General features: G+C 43.9%; 1 protein-coding gene across 7 annotated transcripts in view; it reads left to right on the top strand.

Moving 5' to 3' along the window:
• Positions 1-14,633, top strand: part of CENPP (centromere protein P) — a 228,406-nt gene that overhangs the window by 140,878 nt on the left and 72,895 nt on the right. The window lies entirely within an intron of this gene.

Below are 14,633 nucleotides of genomic sequence, written 5' to 3'. Positions count from 1 at the left end.
CGACACGTGGACGCGCACAGTGCCTCCCGCGGGCACGCGGGGCCGGCTCTCCCACCCCGTCCCCCGGGGAGCTGGCTCCGGCGACGGTGAGGCGGCCGGGCCGGGCCGGCGTGCGGGGTCTGGGAGCAGCGGGCCCCACGTGCGGGCGTCTGCCGCGTGTGGCTCAAGCGCGCGGCCGCACAGGGACGGGGTGGAAGCCGACGGCGTTTGTTCTCCCGAGTTCGGAGCAGCGGCTCCACGCGGGAAGCCCCCGGGCACGGCGGTTGGTCCCGCGCGCTGTCTTGTCTCGTTCTGCAGCTGTAACGGCTGTGTGCCTGGATACTCGCGTCGGTCCCGTCGCACACGTGGAGCCCCGAGGCTTCCTCAGAGGACGCCGCTCACTCTCGGGGCCGGCTTTCCTCCCCTCGCGCGGGGTTTTCGAGGTCCAGCCGGGTCGCCGTAGTTGCGGATCGTGCGGTGGTCGACGTGCGAACGTGCCACCCGCCGCAGGTCACGGGACGTTCAAGGGCCGCGCACCGAAGAACGTGGAGTGGCCGGAACCTGTCGTGTGAAGCTCGTGTGTACAGGTTTTGTGTGGAACCGCTGTACTCACACTCACGAGGTTTCCTCCGCTCGGACGGGCCGAGCTTCGCCAGCGCGTGGCAGCCCTTCTCCCCGCGGGCCGCGCGCACCCCCTCTGCCCGTGTCCACACGTGGGCCCTGGCCCTGCCTCCTCTCGAGAGCAGAGCGCTCCCTGCAGCGCCGCTCGTGTAACGGTGCAGTAGCGCCTCCCCCTCTTGTCCCCGCCGCGGGCCGGGCCCTTTCTTCCTCCAGCACCTCCCTTTCATCTTCCATCCAAGGGCCCGGGAGTGGTGCCGGGGACCAACGTCCCTGGTCCTGCAGACGCTTCCCCCACCTGAAAGGAGGCCCGCAGACACCGTGTGGGAAGGAGCTGCGGAGCCTCTCCTCGGCCTTGCTGGCCGTAGCTCCAGATACAGCAGTGGGCCTCCTCTGCCCCACGGCGTCGTGAGGAGGGAGCCCGCCGCTTGGGGTCCTGTAGGGTCCTATGCAGGGGACCTCCTGTTTTTCTGCACTTTTGTTCGTTATCTTTAAAAAATTTTTTAACGTTTATTTATTTTTGAGAGAGAAAAGCAATGTGAGCGGGAGAGGGGCAGAGAGAGGGAGACACAGACTCTGAAGCAGGCTCCAGACTCTGAGCTGTCAACACAGAGCCTGATGCAGGGGTCGAACTTGCAAATGGAGAGATCGTGACCTGAGCCGAAGTTGGAGCTTAACTGACTGAGCCACCCAGGCGCCTCTCGGTTCTGGCATTTTATGAACAGAAAGACTGATTTACACAAAAAAAACCTTCATAGATTTCTTGCATAGCCCAATATATTCCAACCAATGGTGAAAATAAAAATGGATTGCTTAAGCCACACTTGCATCTGATTTATAAGGCCCCTTCCCCTAGCCTCCTCCTAGTGTGGAAATGGAGAGCAGGGGTCACTGTCCAAACACAAAAGAACCAGAAGGGCCTTGGGAATCACCACCTGCAAATTAGGAATGAAGTGGGTGGGAAGAGAGTGTCTGTGGCCTCATAAGACGCCTTCCCAAGCTCAGGAATCACTAGGCGGCCGGGCTGTGCAATGTCTGTCCCAGGGCATTTGGCGCTCCGTGCCTGCCGAGTGCCATCGAGAGGATTGTGGAGCCCCTCAATGGCCCATCGCTCCTTCCACCGGATGGTGTACGTGCTGTGAAGAAGGGCAGGAGGGAGTTGTGGGGAAGCCCCAAGGCATGTGAGGGGCTTGCCTGGCGAGGACGGTTGTGGGAAAGTTCTGGGCTGTCAGACTCGGTAGTGTAAACAGTGCATGCTCTTCCTGCATAACCTGGAGGTCATGTAGGGGAGGCACTCAGGGCAGACTGGGCTCTGTGGTTTGTGACTAACTACTTAACTGCAGGTCATGACCCGTGGACAGTATTCATCCTGCAGATGTGTTTTGTTTGGAGCATATGGTATTTTTAAAAAACAGGAAATTTTATGTCAAAGTCCAAATTTATAGCATATCCCAAGAAGTCAGCCTGACAAAGCTGGCCCTGGCGTCCTGTGCGGTTGCAGCGATTGGCTGAGCTGGTGGCAGCAGCCTCCTTCCCATGGGCTCCTGGTCCCTGGTTCCAGGCTGCCCTCCCTGCTCTGCCCGCAGTGCTGGTGAGCTTCTGCCCTCAGCCCAGTGGAGGGTTCGCTCCAAACATGAGTTAATGACATAAATTGTCATTTAAAATGAATTGATATGAATTTATGAAGACTGAAAGACTTACGACAGTAAGTTTATAGTATTGTGTGGGTGTCATGTATTTTTAAATAATGCCTCAAAAGTTAGTTTGCTTTGATGATGGGTACAATAGTTTTGTTCTAAATAAACTTTCTAGCTCTTTCCACTGAGAAGACCTGAAGGCTCACACATCTGACTTCCAGATCTGTGTTTCTAAGAACCATTTCCCACTAGAAGGACCAACGCTCCTGGGGGAACTGACAAGTAACAGGTTGGGGCCAGAGGAGGCGCGAGATGTGCCAGAAACCTCTCATACCAGTCAGCACCAGAGTGCGCAGAAGTCACCATGGATGTGGACGGAATGCGGCAGCCAGTGTGAGGATACAGTGTGAGAGCCTTACAAAGAACAAGGGTGGCAGTGGAGTATAGCATGTCAAATGCAAAATCCTTTTTGTGATAACAGAGGAAAGAGAATCAAAAGGGACAGGGCTTTTCCTGTAGAAGAATGCCAGCTGAGCCGTCCAGAAGGGACCAGAGCTGGAGAGTTACCATCTACGGATACTTCCGGTGTGCTGATTTAGGCAAAGGTAGTCAGTGGAAGCTCAGACCACTAAGTAGAGGGTCACTGGATGGCAAAATATTCAGAGACCCAAAATCTTACCTTACAGATGATTGCTGGTTACCAGAGGAAGAATGTACCACCTGAACCAAACGTCTCAGCATCACCAGTAATAGGCTAGCCACCATTTTGTGCTTCCTGATATGTTGCAGAAGGAAGTATGTGACATCACCTACATGAGATTCTTGCCAGGCATGTTTTACCAAATCTAATCAGACAAATGCAAATTAGGGGACGTTTTCCAAGATAGCTGTCTGGGGCCCTTCCGAACAATGAAGATTGAGACTCTCCTAAGGTCTCACGGGAGTCATAAACTGTCATTTAAAATTAATTGATATGAATTCGTGAAAACTGAAAGACTTATGACAGTAAGTTTATAATATTGTGTGGGTGTCACGTATTTTTAAATTCCTCAAAAGTCAGTTTGCTTTGAGGAATGGGTACAAGTAACAGTTTTAAATAAACTTTCTGAGACTGAAGGAGTCCGCGTGTAAACTCTAATTCACACACACTGCCTCTTAGGGCATTGTCGGGACATGCCAAAATGTCTGAACATGGGGAAATCCGAATATGGGCTGTATGGGAGACAGTACTGAGTCAGTTACATTTCCTGGGTTTGGTGATGTGAGCACATGTGATTGTCGTGCCACGGGCTTGTCAGGCCTGTCCATGTTCTCAGGAGTCCCCTCCTCAAGTCCCGGTGACAGTGCTGTGACACTTGCAGCCTGCACATGGATGGTCCAGCTGGACAAATGTGGACACAGGAGGGGGGAAGAGATGAAATGACCAGACAAAATGACAATTGATGAATGTAGGCGAAGCATGTGGAGATCTTCACTGTATACTTTCAACTTTTCTGTGGCTTTTAAAAATATTGCTAAATAATTGGGGGGGGGGGGAGGGGAACATGTTTTGTCTTAATTTTAACTGATTTGTCCTTACCTCTACTGAAATATTTACATGTAAAGCTTTAAGTTAATTAAGCTGTTACCCTAGGGTTTCTTAACCAGGGGTTGTGAATCCCTGGAGGAGTGGGGAAGGCTGTATGAATCTCTTGATACATGTAAAGTGTTAGTAGATGAGTGTTTTTCTACACAGAGGCCCATCATATCCTCTCAGGGGTCCATCCTTCGAATAATTAAGAACTATTTCCCTAGAAGTAGTATTTCAGACATTATAAACTTGGTAATTGTGAACATAATTCTCAACTTACGAAAAACAAATCAACCTTTAGCACATTCCAACTTCTGAAAAGATTTGCTTCTATCAGTTGATAGTTTAATGTAAGTTTATTTGACCACAGAGACTCTGTTACTTAGAAACACACCATGACATTTCAATAGCATGATGCATTCCTTTTGTGTTCCAAACTAATACGTGTTCAGTGCAATCACATGTTATTTTTAATACAGTCTGCTTTCCCTTGTGTGGATTCACATTCTTCACATTTTGTGTAAAGGAAAAAATATGCTCAACTCAAAGTTTTGATTGTATCCATTTTCATGTAGAGAGAGAAAATGCGACTTCAAAGAAGAAATACTCATGCCTTTATTTTTCAGTTGTGTAATCACTAAGGCCTATTTACAGAGTTAGAAACATTCACTTCTTTGCAAATAACAGTGTGTGACAGAACCAGATTCCACCGTGGTTTACAGCCTCCACTCTTGCTGTTCGACATGTCAAGGCAGAGACATGTGAGTAACATGTAAGAATGTGCTGAAGCATTCAGGCATGTGAGCTCACGTGTGTGCTCACACACGCCTGCCCTGTTGACTATAGACCCCGGTTCCTCTGAAGATCCTCTACAGAGGGTCTGTTGGATCAGGTTCAGTCGGGGCTGTTATTCACAGGGACAGTCATGAAATTCACTCCCCAGAAGAACCATCTGCCAGGGCCTCTGCACCCAGCTGAGGGACGGGAAGGCCAAGGCTTGCAGGCAGACTCTTACTCTGTCCTTACAGACCCACTCCTGGGTCATCTCTGAGGTCAGAATCTTAACTGCTGGACAGGTTTATTGATCACATACTCTTACAGTTTGGCTGGCTATTTTAAATAGGTTTTTCCTCATTTCAGGTGTTATAAGTAATCACAGTGAGTTACATTTATAAGTCAGACTTAACTCTTCTTTCTTATAATCAGGATTTTTTTGAAGTCATTTTCTAAATTACTCCATCTGTGATGAGTAGTAGTTTGGACTCTGTGCAGAGTCCAACACTCGCTGTGTGTTTATGGAGACTCCGGCTGAGCACACCCTATGCTGGTGTCTGTATGATGCTGTTGTGTACGATGGGTGTGAGCAGAGGCTCCCAGCGTCCCTCTGGAGCCTAGCCCTCAACAAAGCATTTGCTGACCCCTTGCCCAGAGTAAGATGCCCACTCCTTTTCCCACTATATTTCACAATCTAAGGAATCGGTTACCTTGAATAATTAATGTCTGCTATATTAAGAGGCCAGGCAGCCTTGAGCAAGTCACCGAACCTCTGTGCCTGCTGGTCTCATGACACCTACCAGTGAAGGAACGGATGCTCAGCTTCTCTGATGTCTAACCTGCGCCTAGCGTGGCAATGGATGGCACCTCATTTAACCTTCCCAGCAGCTTTGGGAAGTAGATGTTGTTCCCCGCAATTTCATGGGTGAGGAGACTGGGAATCAGAGTCTGAGTAACAGGATCAAGTCCACAGCTCATAAGGACTCCAGGTCAGAACCACAGTACTTGTTCTGGATTTTCAACTACAAGGAACAGACCTCATGGTAGAGTAGACTTCTGGGTTTGCACGCCCTGGAGTCATCTTGTATAGTTTAGAGCTGGCCAGAAACTTCTGTTTTCATGGGTACTTTTAATATTTTTGAATTTTAAGTTGACTGAGGATCTGAATTACTTTCAACTGTGGACAGAAGAATAGTTCAGTCATCTTCAGTCTGTAAGTACATCTCCTATGAGGAAACTTTCTGTTTTCTAAATAAAGGAGGAGGTGGAATAGATGTCATAAAGGGTTTTAACCGCCCTTTGAGGTTTCACTGAAACAGCAGAATTTGAGTAGCTCCTCGTTGTATGTCGGCGTCCATGAACCTAGTAATTCATGGTATGTTTAAATGATGGCTTTAGAAAACATAGTCAATGTTGTTATTATGCAGAACAGTCAGTTGGTTACTAAGTATTACCAGTTGTCAAAGCATGACTTGGTTGTTTATAAAATACTCTGTTTTCTCATGTCTGTGTCAGAAAATGTTAATGATATAAATTATTCCTTATTAATTTTAGGGCCCTATATAAATTTTTTTTTTCATTTCAGTTTCTCATTTTTCCTTTAAAAGTCCTTAAATTTGGGTGCACCTGGATGGCTCAGTTGATTAAGTTTCCGACTCTTGACCTCAGCTCAGGTCTTGATCTCTGGGTCATGAGTTCAAGCCCTTTGTTGTGCTCCACGCTCAGCGTGAAACCTATTTAAAAAAAAAAAAAAGTCCTTAAGTTTTGCAGATTCCTTTCTGTTTTGTTTAGGAGTAGTATCAGTATCAACTTTGGAGAGTTCATGAGCTGATCGGTGTAGACCTGGGGTCTGCAGTCAGTTTAGCACCAACTTTCTGCACAGGATGCAAGGATCTAAGAAATGACCTGTCTCTCTGTTCTTCTGGTTTTACAGTCTTATTAGAGAAACACGATATGCCCTCTGTCCATCAGCGGTGCAGCACCTCATATGCAATAAATAATCAGTGCACACCTAAGTCACAGTACCACATCTGTCACCAGGGTGGTGCCATGTATCCTGAGGGCCAGGTGAGGGGGGCACTTTGCACAGAGCCAGGCTCCTGGGTGCATCTTGTCTTGTGCCCCAGAAGCTCTGTGTGGCCAGACCACACAGCTCAGCTTGGATGGAGACTGGCCATGGACTTGGCTCCTTTGCTCCCTCGACATTGGGAGCTGCACTCACTAGGGTTCAGTTCCCCTGCCCTCCTCCTCTCATACCCCTCAGAATTGTCCTTGCCTATAGACTCCTTGCCTTCCCACTCCCCCCATCCTCCTGCCCGAAATCTTTCATGACCCCCAAATTCAGCATATTCTTGCCCAAACTGTCCCTTCTTTGTCAGCCTGTCAGCAGCATCCCTGAGGCATAAGCAGTTCTCTTTGGCTCCCTTCTCATTGTGTCCTGGATGAGGCTTTGTCACAGTTTTCCTCCTGTCACCTGTACTGGCTGCAACAGCCCCTGCGGTGCTGGTTCACATCCCTTCCCGACACCTCACTGCTCCTCAGGTAAGTCTGGTCTCCCGCTGAGCTTTTCCGACCTGCACTCATCCCCTCCGCTTGGCTGGCTCACATCCTGTATCAGGGCCCCTCAAGCCTAATCCTCTTTCCTCCTCTGAATTTGGTACCATTTACCACCCATATTCTACCACAGGCTTTCTTTGTTACCCCTGATCTAAATTGAAATTTGTCAGTTCAGGGGCACCTGAGTGGCTCGGTTGGTCGAGCATCCAACTCTTAATTTCAGCTCAAGTCACAATCCCAGGGTCATGGGATTGAGCCGCACATCGAGCTCCATGCTGACAGCATAGAGCCTGCTTGGGATTCTCTCTCTCATTCTCTCTGTCTCTTTGTCTGTCTGTCTCTCTCTGTCTCCCCACCCCCCAAAATAAACATTTTTTTAAAAAGTAAAATAAATTTGTCAATTCAGGCAAATCATATTTGCCTACAGCAGCACACAATACGACACTGAATGCAGTATATGCCACCAGTAAATCTTTGGGGTTTTATCCTTTAGCTATATACCCTGTGCTATATACATCTGTGGCTTAAATCTTCACATACTTACCAAATCTAAAGCTATTTTAAACAAGCATTATGATTTATTAACACTTCTCAACGAATTTAAAGGTTTATGCTACATACTACTGAACAGTTATTGGAATAATCACATTTTTATGTGCGAGCGGGCTAATCACCCTGACCTCACTTCTCTTGGAGGTGTCCAGGTGGACCAGAGGGCACTGTGCAAAGGCAGATTTCAGTTAGCGCTGTGGGTAGTTTTTTTTCATGTTTTTTTAAATTGAAGTATAATTAGCATGCAGTATTATATTGGTTTCAAATGTACAATGTCATGGTTCAACATTCAATACATTATTCATTGCTCATCACGATCAATGTATTCTTAATCCCCTTTGCCTATTTCACCCATCCTCCCCGCACCTCCCCTCTGGCAACCACCAGTTTGTTCTCTGTATTTAAGAGTCTGTTTGTTTGTGTCTTTTTTTCTTTCTTTGTCTGTTTCTTAAATTCCACATATGGAATTGTACGATATTTTTCTGACCTATTTCACCTAGCATTACACGCTGTAGGTCTGTCTGTCCGTGTTGTTGCAAATGGCAGGATTTCATTCTTTCTTTGGCTGAGTAATACTCCATTGAATATATATATATACACCACATCTTCATCCATTCGTCAGTTGATGGACACCTGGGCTGCTTCCATCTTGTGGCTATTGTAAATAATGCTGCAGTAAAGATAGGGATGCGTATATCTTTTCAAATTAGTGTTCTCATTTTCTTTGGGTTAATACCTAGTAGTGGAATTACTGGATCATATGGTATTTCTCAGGTTTTTTTTGGTTTTGGTTTTTGTTTTGTTTTGGGTACCTCTATATTACATTGTTTCCCACCAGTGGCTGCACCAATGTACATTCCCACCAATAGTGCTTGGGGGCTCCTTTTTCTCCACATTCTCACCCAACATTTGTTATTTCTTGTCTTTCTTGATTCTAACCATTCTGACAGGTATGAGGTGATATCTTTTTGTGGTTTTGATTTGTATTTCCCTGATAATTAGTGATGTTGACATACCTTTTCATGTATCTGTTGGCCATCTGTATGTCTTTGAAAAGATAATCTATTCAGATCCTTTGCCCATTATAATCAGATTATTTATTTTTTTGGTATTGCATTGTGTCTTTTATATATTTTGGATATCAATCCCTTATCATATATATCATTTGCAAATGTTTTCTGCCATTCAGTGGTTTGCCCTTTTGCTTTGTTGATGGTTTCCTACACTGTGCAAAAGCTTTCATTTTGACATAGTCCCTATAGTTTGATTTTGCCTTTGTTTCCCTTGCTAAAGGAGACATATCTAGAAAAATGTTTCTACAATTGATGTCAAAGAAATTACTGCCTATGTTTTCTTCTAGGAGTTTTATGGTTTCAGGTCTCACATTTAGGTTTTTAATCTATTTTGTGTTTATTTTGTGTATTAGATATAAGAAAGTAGTCCAGTTTCATTCTTTTTTATGTGGCTGTTCAGTTTTCTCAACACCATTTGTTGAAGAGATTCTCATTTCCCTGTTGTATATTGTCTCTTTTGTTGTTTATTAATTGATCGTATAAGGTTGGATTTATTTCTGGGCTCTATATTCTGTTCTTTTGATCAATATGTCTCTTTTTGTGCCAGTACCATACTGTTTGGAGTACTACAGCTTTGTTGTAGATCTTCAAATCTGGAATTGTAATACCACCAGCTTTGTTCTTTCTCAAGATTACTTTGTTCAGGATCTTTTGTGGTTCCATACAAATTTTAGGATTATTCTAGTTCTATGAAAAAATGCTATTGATGTTTTGATAGAGATTACATGGAATCTGTGGACTGCTTTGACAGTATTAGTTCGTCCAAGCCATTGACATGGAATATCCTTCCATTTGTTTGTGTTGACTTCAGTTTCTCTCATTAGTGTTTTATAGTTTTTGGAGTACAGGTTTTTTTTACCTTCTTGGTTAGATTTATTCCTAGATATTTTATTTTTGGTACAATTGTAAATGGAATTGTTTTCTTAATTTCTCTTTCTACTGCTTCATTATTAATGTTTAAGAATACAACCAGTTTCTGTACATTAATTTTGTATACTGTGACTTTACTGAAGTTATTCATCAGTTACAGTAGTTTTGTGCTGGAGTCTTTAGGGTTTTCTATATATAGTTACATGACATCTAAAAATAGTGAAATTTTTACTTCTTCCTTACTACTTTAGATGCCTTTTATTCCTTTTTCTTGTCTGATTGCTGTGGCAAGGACTTCCAATACTATGTTGAATAAAAGTAGTGAGAGTGAACATCCTTGCCTTATTCCCAACCTTAGAGGGAAGGCTTTCAATTTTTCCCTATTGAGTGTGATATTGGCTGTTTTTCCTATAAGGCCTTTATTATATTGAGGTATGTTCTTTCTAAACCTAATTTGTTGAGGGGTTTTATCATGAATAAATGTTGTACTTTGTCAAATGCTTTTTCTGCATCTGTTGAGAGGATCATAGGGTTCTTATCCTTTCTCTTCTTTATGTGACATATGTTGATTGATTTGAAATGTTGAACCACCCTTGCATCCCTGGATTAAATCCCACTTGATTATGATGAATTATTTTTTTTAATGTATTGTTGGATTTACTTTGCTAATATTTTGAGGATTTTTTTAATCTCTATTCGTCACAGATATCAGTATATAATTTCCTAATAACAGTAGGGAATTTTAACACCCCCACTTACATCAATGGACAGATCATCCAGACCAAAAATCAGCAAAGAAACAGTTGCTTTGAATGACACATTGGACCAGATGGATCTAACAGATATATTCAGAACAGTCCATCCAAAACCAGTAGAATACACATTGTTTTCAAGCACACATGGAACATTCTCCAGAATAGACGAATCACAAGAAAAAATCTGGAAAGAGCACAAATACATGGAAGCTAAATAACATGCTGCTAACCAACAAACAGGTCAAGCAAGAAATCAAAGAGGAAGTTAAAAAATACATGGAGACAAATGAAAATGAAAACACAAAGGTCCAAAATCTTTGGGATGTGGCAAAAGCTGTTCTAAATACAGGCCTACCTCAAGAAGCAAGAAAAATCTCAAATAAACAACCTAACCTTACACTGAAGTATAAGGAGCTAGAAAAAGAACAACAAAGAAAACCCAAAGCCAGCAGAAGGAAGGAAATAATAAAGATCAGAGCAGAAATAAATGATATAGAAACTAAAAAGCAATAGAATAGATCAGTGAAACCAGAAGTTGGTTCTTTGAAAAGGCAAACAAAATTAATAAACCTTTTGGCAGACTCATCAAGAAGAAAGGAGATAGGACTCAAAATCAGAAATGAAGGAGGAGAAATAACAACCAACACCACAGAAACACAAAGGATTATAAGAGAATATTATGAAAAATTACATGCCAAAAAATTGGACAACCCAGAAGAAATGGATAAAAGCCATATAACCTCCCAAAACTCAATCAGGAAGAAATAGAAAATTTGAACAGACCAGTTACTAGCAATGGAATTGAATCAGTAATCCGTGAACTCCCAGCTATAAATAAAAGTCCAGGACCAGATAGTTTCACGGGGGAATTCTACCAAACATTTATTTTTAATTCTTTTTTAATGTTTGTTTATTTTGAGAGAGAGAGCTGGGGAGGGGCAAAGAGAGAAGGAGAGAAAGAATCCCAAGCAGGCTCCACACCATCAGCACAGACCCCAACACAGGGCTTAAACTCACGAACTGCAAGATCATGACCTGAGCCAAAATCAAGTCAGACACTTAACTGACTGAGCCACCCAGGTGCCCCAACATTTAAGGAAGAGATAATACCTATTCTTCTCAAACTATTCCCCCTCCAAAAAAATACATAAAAGAGGAAGGAAAGCTTCCACATACATTCTAGGAGGCCAGTAATACCCTGATACCAAAACCAGATAAAGACACCACACACAAAAAATGTTTTTTTTTTTTTGCATGTTAGTGAAAGCAGTCATGATGACTCCACCACAAAACTACTATAACTGATAAATAACTTCAGTAAAGTCACAGCATACAAAGTTAACATACAGAAACTGGTTGCATTCTTAAACATTAATAATGAAGCAGTAGAAAGAGAAATTAAGAAAACAATCCCATTTACAATTGTGCCAAAAATAAAATATCTAGGAATAAGTTTAACCAAGAAGGTAAAAAAACCCGTACTCCAAAAACTATAAAACACTAATGAGAGAAACTGAAGTCAACACAAACAAATGGAAGGATATTCCATGAGGCTGACTCCTACAGTGATGTGTGGAGTCATCTGGCAGTGCAAGCCTGCAGAGAGACGGTTGGATCTTGCTCACCCCTGCTGGCAGCACCTGCCACGCCAGGTGCCCAGTGCCCAGCGCCCACTCCGGTGTCCAGACTTCCCACTCGTTGGACTTCAGTTGGAAGATGCAGAGTAAGTCCAGGCTCAGCCACGTACCCGCTGTGCTTCCTAGTGGCACCCAGCCACCCTTGTCACAGTATCCTGACCTGCCTGCTGCCCAGGGAGTCACAGGTTGTGGTGGGGACAGAGGATGTGGGCCTGTCTGCGCTCCCTCCAGAACACGTGCTCAGCTGCCTGCCCTCCGGGGTGTTTCAGGTCAGAGGTCAGCAGCCTTTGGTTGTTGCAGAGCTGCTCAGTACCACGCTGCCCCACTGTGCTGGAGCTGTGGAGGAACAGCTGTGCCAGCTAGACTTCCTTGCCCAGCACACGGGGAGCGTGGCTGCATCCAGGCACCTGAGAAATCTTTCCTCAGGCCAAGGCTCTCCAGCCATGTGTTCTCAGAGTGTAGGGGAGCTGGGCAGAGGGTTAGGGAAGGACCAGGGACTTTGATGCATGTTCTTTGTGAATCTTAAAACTTGGTTTGTGATTCAGATAGTGCCTGTCCGTTGGTTCTAAGAAAAGCGGGGTGTGGAGGGGAAGCAGCTAATCTCTCTGAAGTTAGCAAAGCTGCTTGTCTGAAGGAGAGTCTGTGCACTTCTTCAGGGACATTTCCACCCCAGGGTGCCATGAACCCCTGAGGAGCCATGCTTGAAATCCACTCATCTGTTCCAGACACATTACGTCATAATTGAATCAAGTGATCCCAGACAAGTGAAGTGAGTGTACAGTTTAATCATTGGAGATCAAGGTGGGCACCCATGTGTCCTGATTCCTGGTGTAGTTATTTCCTTATAATCCCAGGCTATACGTGTCTTTCACCATGTCATAGCTTTAGTGCTTTTTGTAATAATTTTAAGCCAAATCCCAAAATTAATAATATAGTTAGCATTCCTTGTATGTATGTGCACACACCTTTAATGTTTTTAGATCATAGCTACGCCAGGACTTTTTCAGTGTACATATGTGTTAGTAATTACAGCATATTTCTGAAGCCAAGCAGAACATCTGTTTGTTTTTAACATTATATCGTGAAGAACATTTGCTGTAAGGACATTTATCACTTTTTTTTTTAATGGAATTAAAATGTCCTGTCCAGGACATGATGAAATTTCAAGGCTGAACATGTTCATTGCTAGACATATTTTATATTTTAAGTTGTAAAATCAAAAATAAAAGTGTCTTCCAACTTAAAAGTAAAGCTTCCATCAGTCAGTCTGATTTTCAGCCTTCCTAGAGAATCTGTTCTGTCAAGGTGTTCCAGTTGCACAGTGGGCTCTTACTGTGTGCCTGGGCCTCGTGGCACTCCAGGGCTGGCGGGGGGTGGGGTGGGGGGAGGAGCAGCATCCCACTGTGACTCATGGGACCCGCACACTCCTGGGCCCAGGCAGAGGGAGCTGAGGACCCTAGCATGCTTCACCACTACCCCACCTTTTCTGCTGACCTCATTGCACCTTATCTCCCCAACCACACCATGTGTTCCCAGAGAGTAGAGACCTGTCCAATTCTGTTTATTCCTGGTTCTCTAGAACAGCGTCTGGAACACAGAGTAAAGTCAGAGTGAGAAATAGGTGCAGGAATGGCACAGTGTCCATCTGCATTGTTCCAGGGTGCACATTCTGCCGACTCACCTTAAACTTTGCTCCCTAGACTGCCTTCAACAGGTTATGTCAGTGCACTTACGTTCACGCAGCAAGAAGCATTAAAGGTTCTCGTCAAAGGAATGAATAACTGTATATTCTTATTTTTACCTGTCTCCTCCATTCGACTTGGCCAATATAAATTAGTAATGCTCCTACTTTCCTAAACTGGTTATAAGTCCCAACTTTTTGTTCCCCAAGATTCTGCTTCTGCTCTTAGCCACCTGGCTTATGCCTCTGCCCTTGGTTCTAACAGTCTTCATCATATTATTATTCTTGTTCATGTTATAATCTCAAAATCCTAGCTACTATGAGAGGGTACCTAGAAAGAAGGGCTCAGAAATAAAATTAGCTTGGGATGCCTGGCTGGCAGTGGGTGGAGCCTGTGACTCTTGATCTCGGGGTTGTAAGTTCGAGCCCCACGTTGGTTGTGAAGATTACTTAATAATTTTTTTCAAGAAGGAAATAAAATTGTTTTGAATAGGATATATCAAACTCATATCTGAGAAAGTTAGGAAATAGCTTTGGTGAATATGCTGGTGGCTGTCAATTTTATATAAAAGGTAGGTAGTAAGTACACTCATCTGTGTACCACATTTCCTGGATAGTTTTCATTCCTCTCTGGTTCTCATGACAGCCCTCTAAGTGGGACCAGAAGCTCCCCCAGGTGGCAAAACCACTATTGAAAGATTAGGTCACTGAACTTTGAAAAGTTAGAGTAACCTGAATATGAGTTCCTAGACACAAAGCTGAGAGCAGCGAAAGAAGTCAGCGCAGTTTCTGTATGTGTCCTTTATAAATTGTTCCAGAAATAACAGACAAAAGATCATTACATAATAAAAATTTTAATACCATATGGTTTTGGCAGATTCTAGTACATAGTAAATACTAATAGCTTTATGTTAAATTGAACTGAATAAAA

Source organism: Prionailurus viverrinus, chromosome D4 (genome assembly GCF_022837055.1).
Source record: "Prionailurus viverrinus isolate Anna chromosome D4, UM_Priviv_1.0, whole genome shotgun sequence".
Lineage (NCBI taxonomy): Eukaryota > Metazoa > Chordata > Mammalia > Carnivora > Felidae > Prionailurus > Prionailurus viverrinus.
The sequence above is the reverse complement of the archived record's forward strand: the minus strand, read 5'-3'. Positions and strand labels throughout refer to the sequence as shown.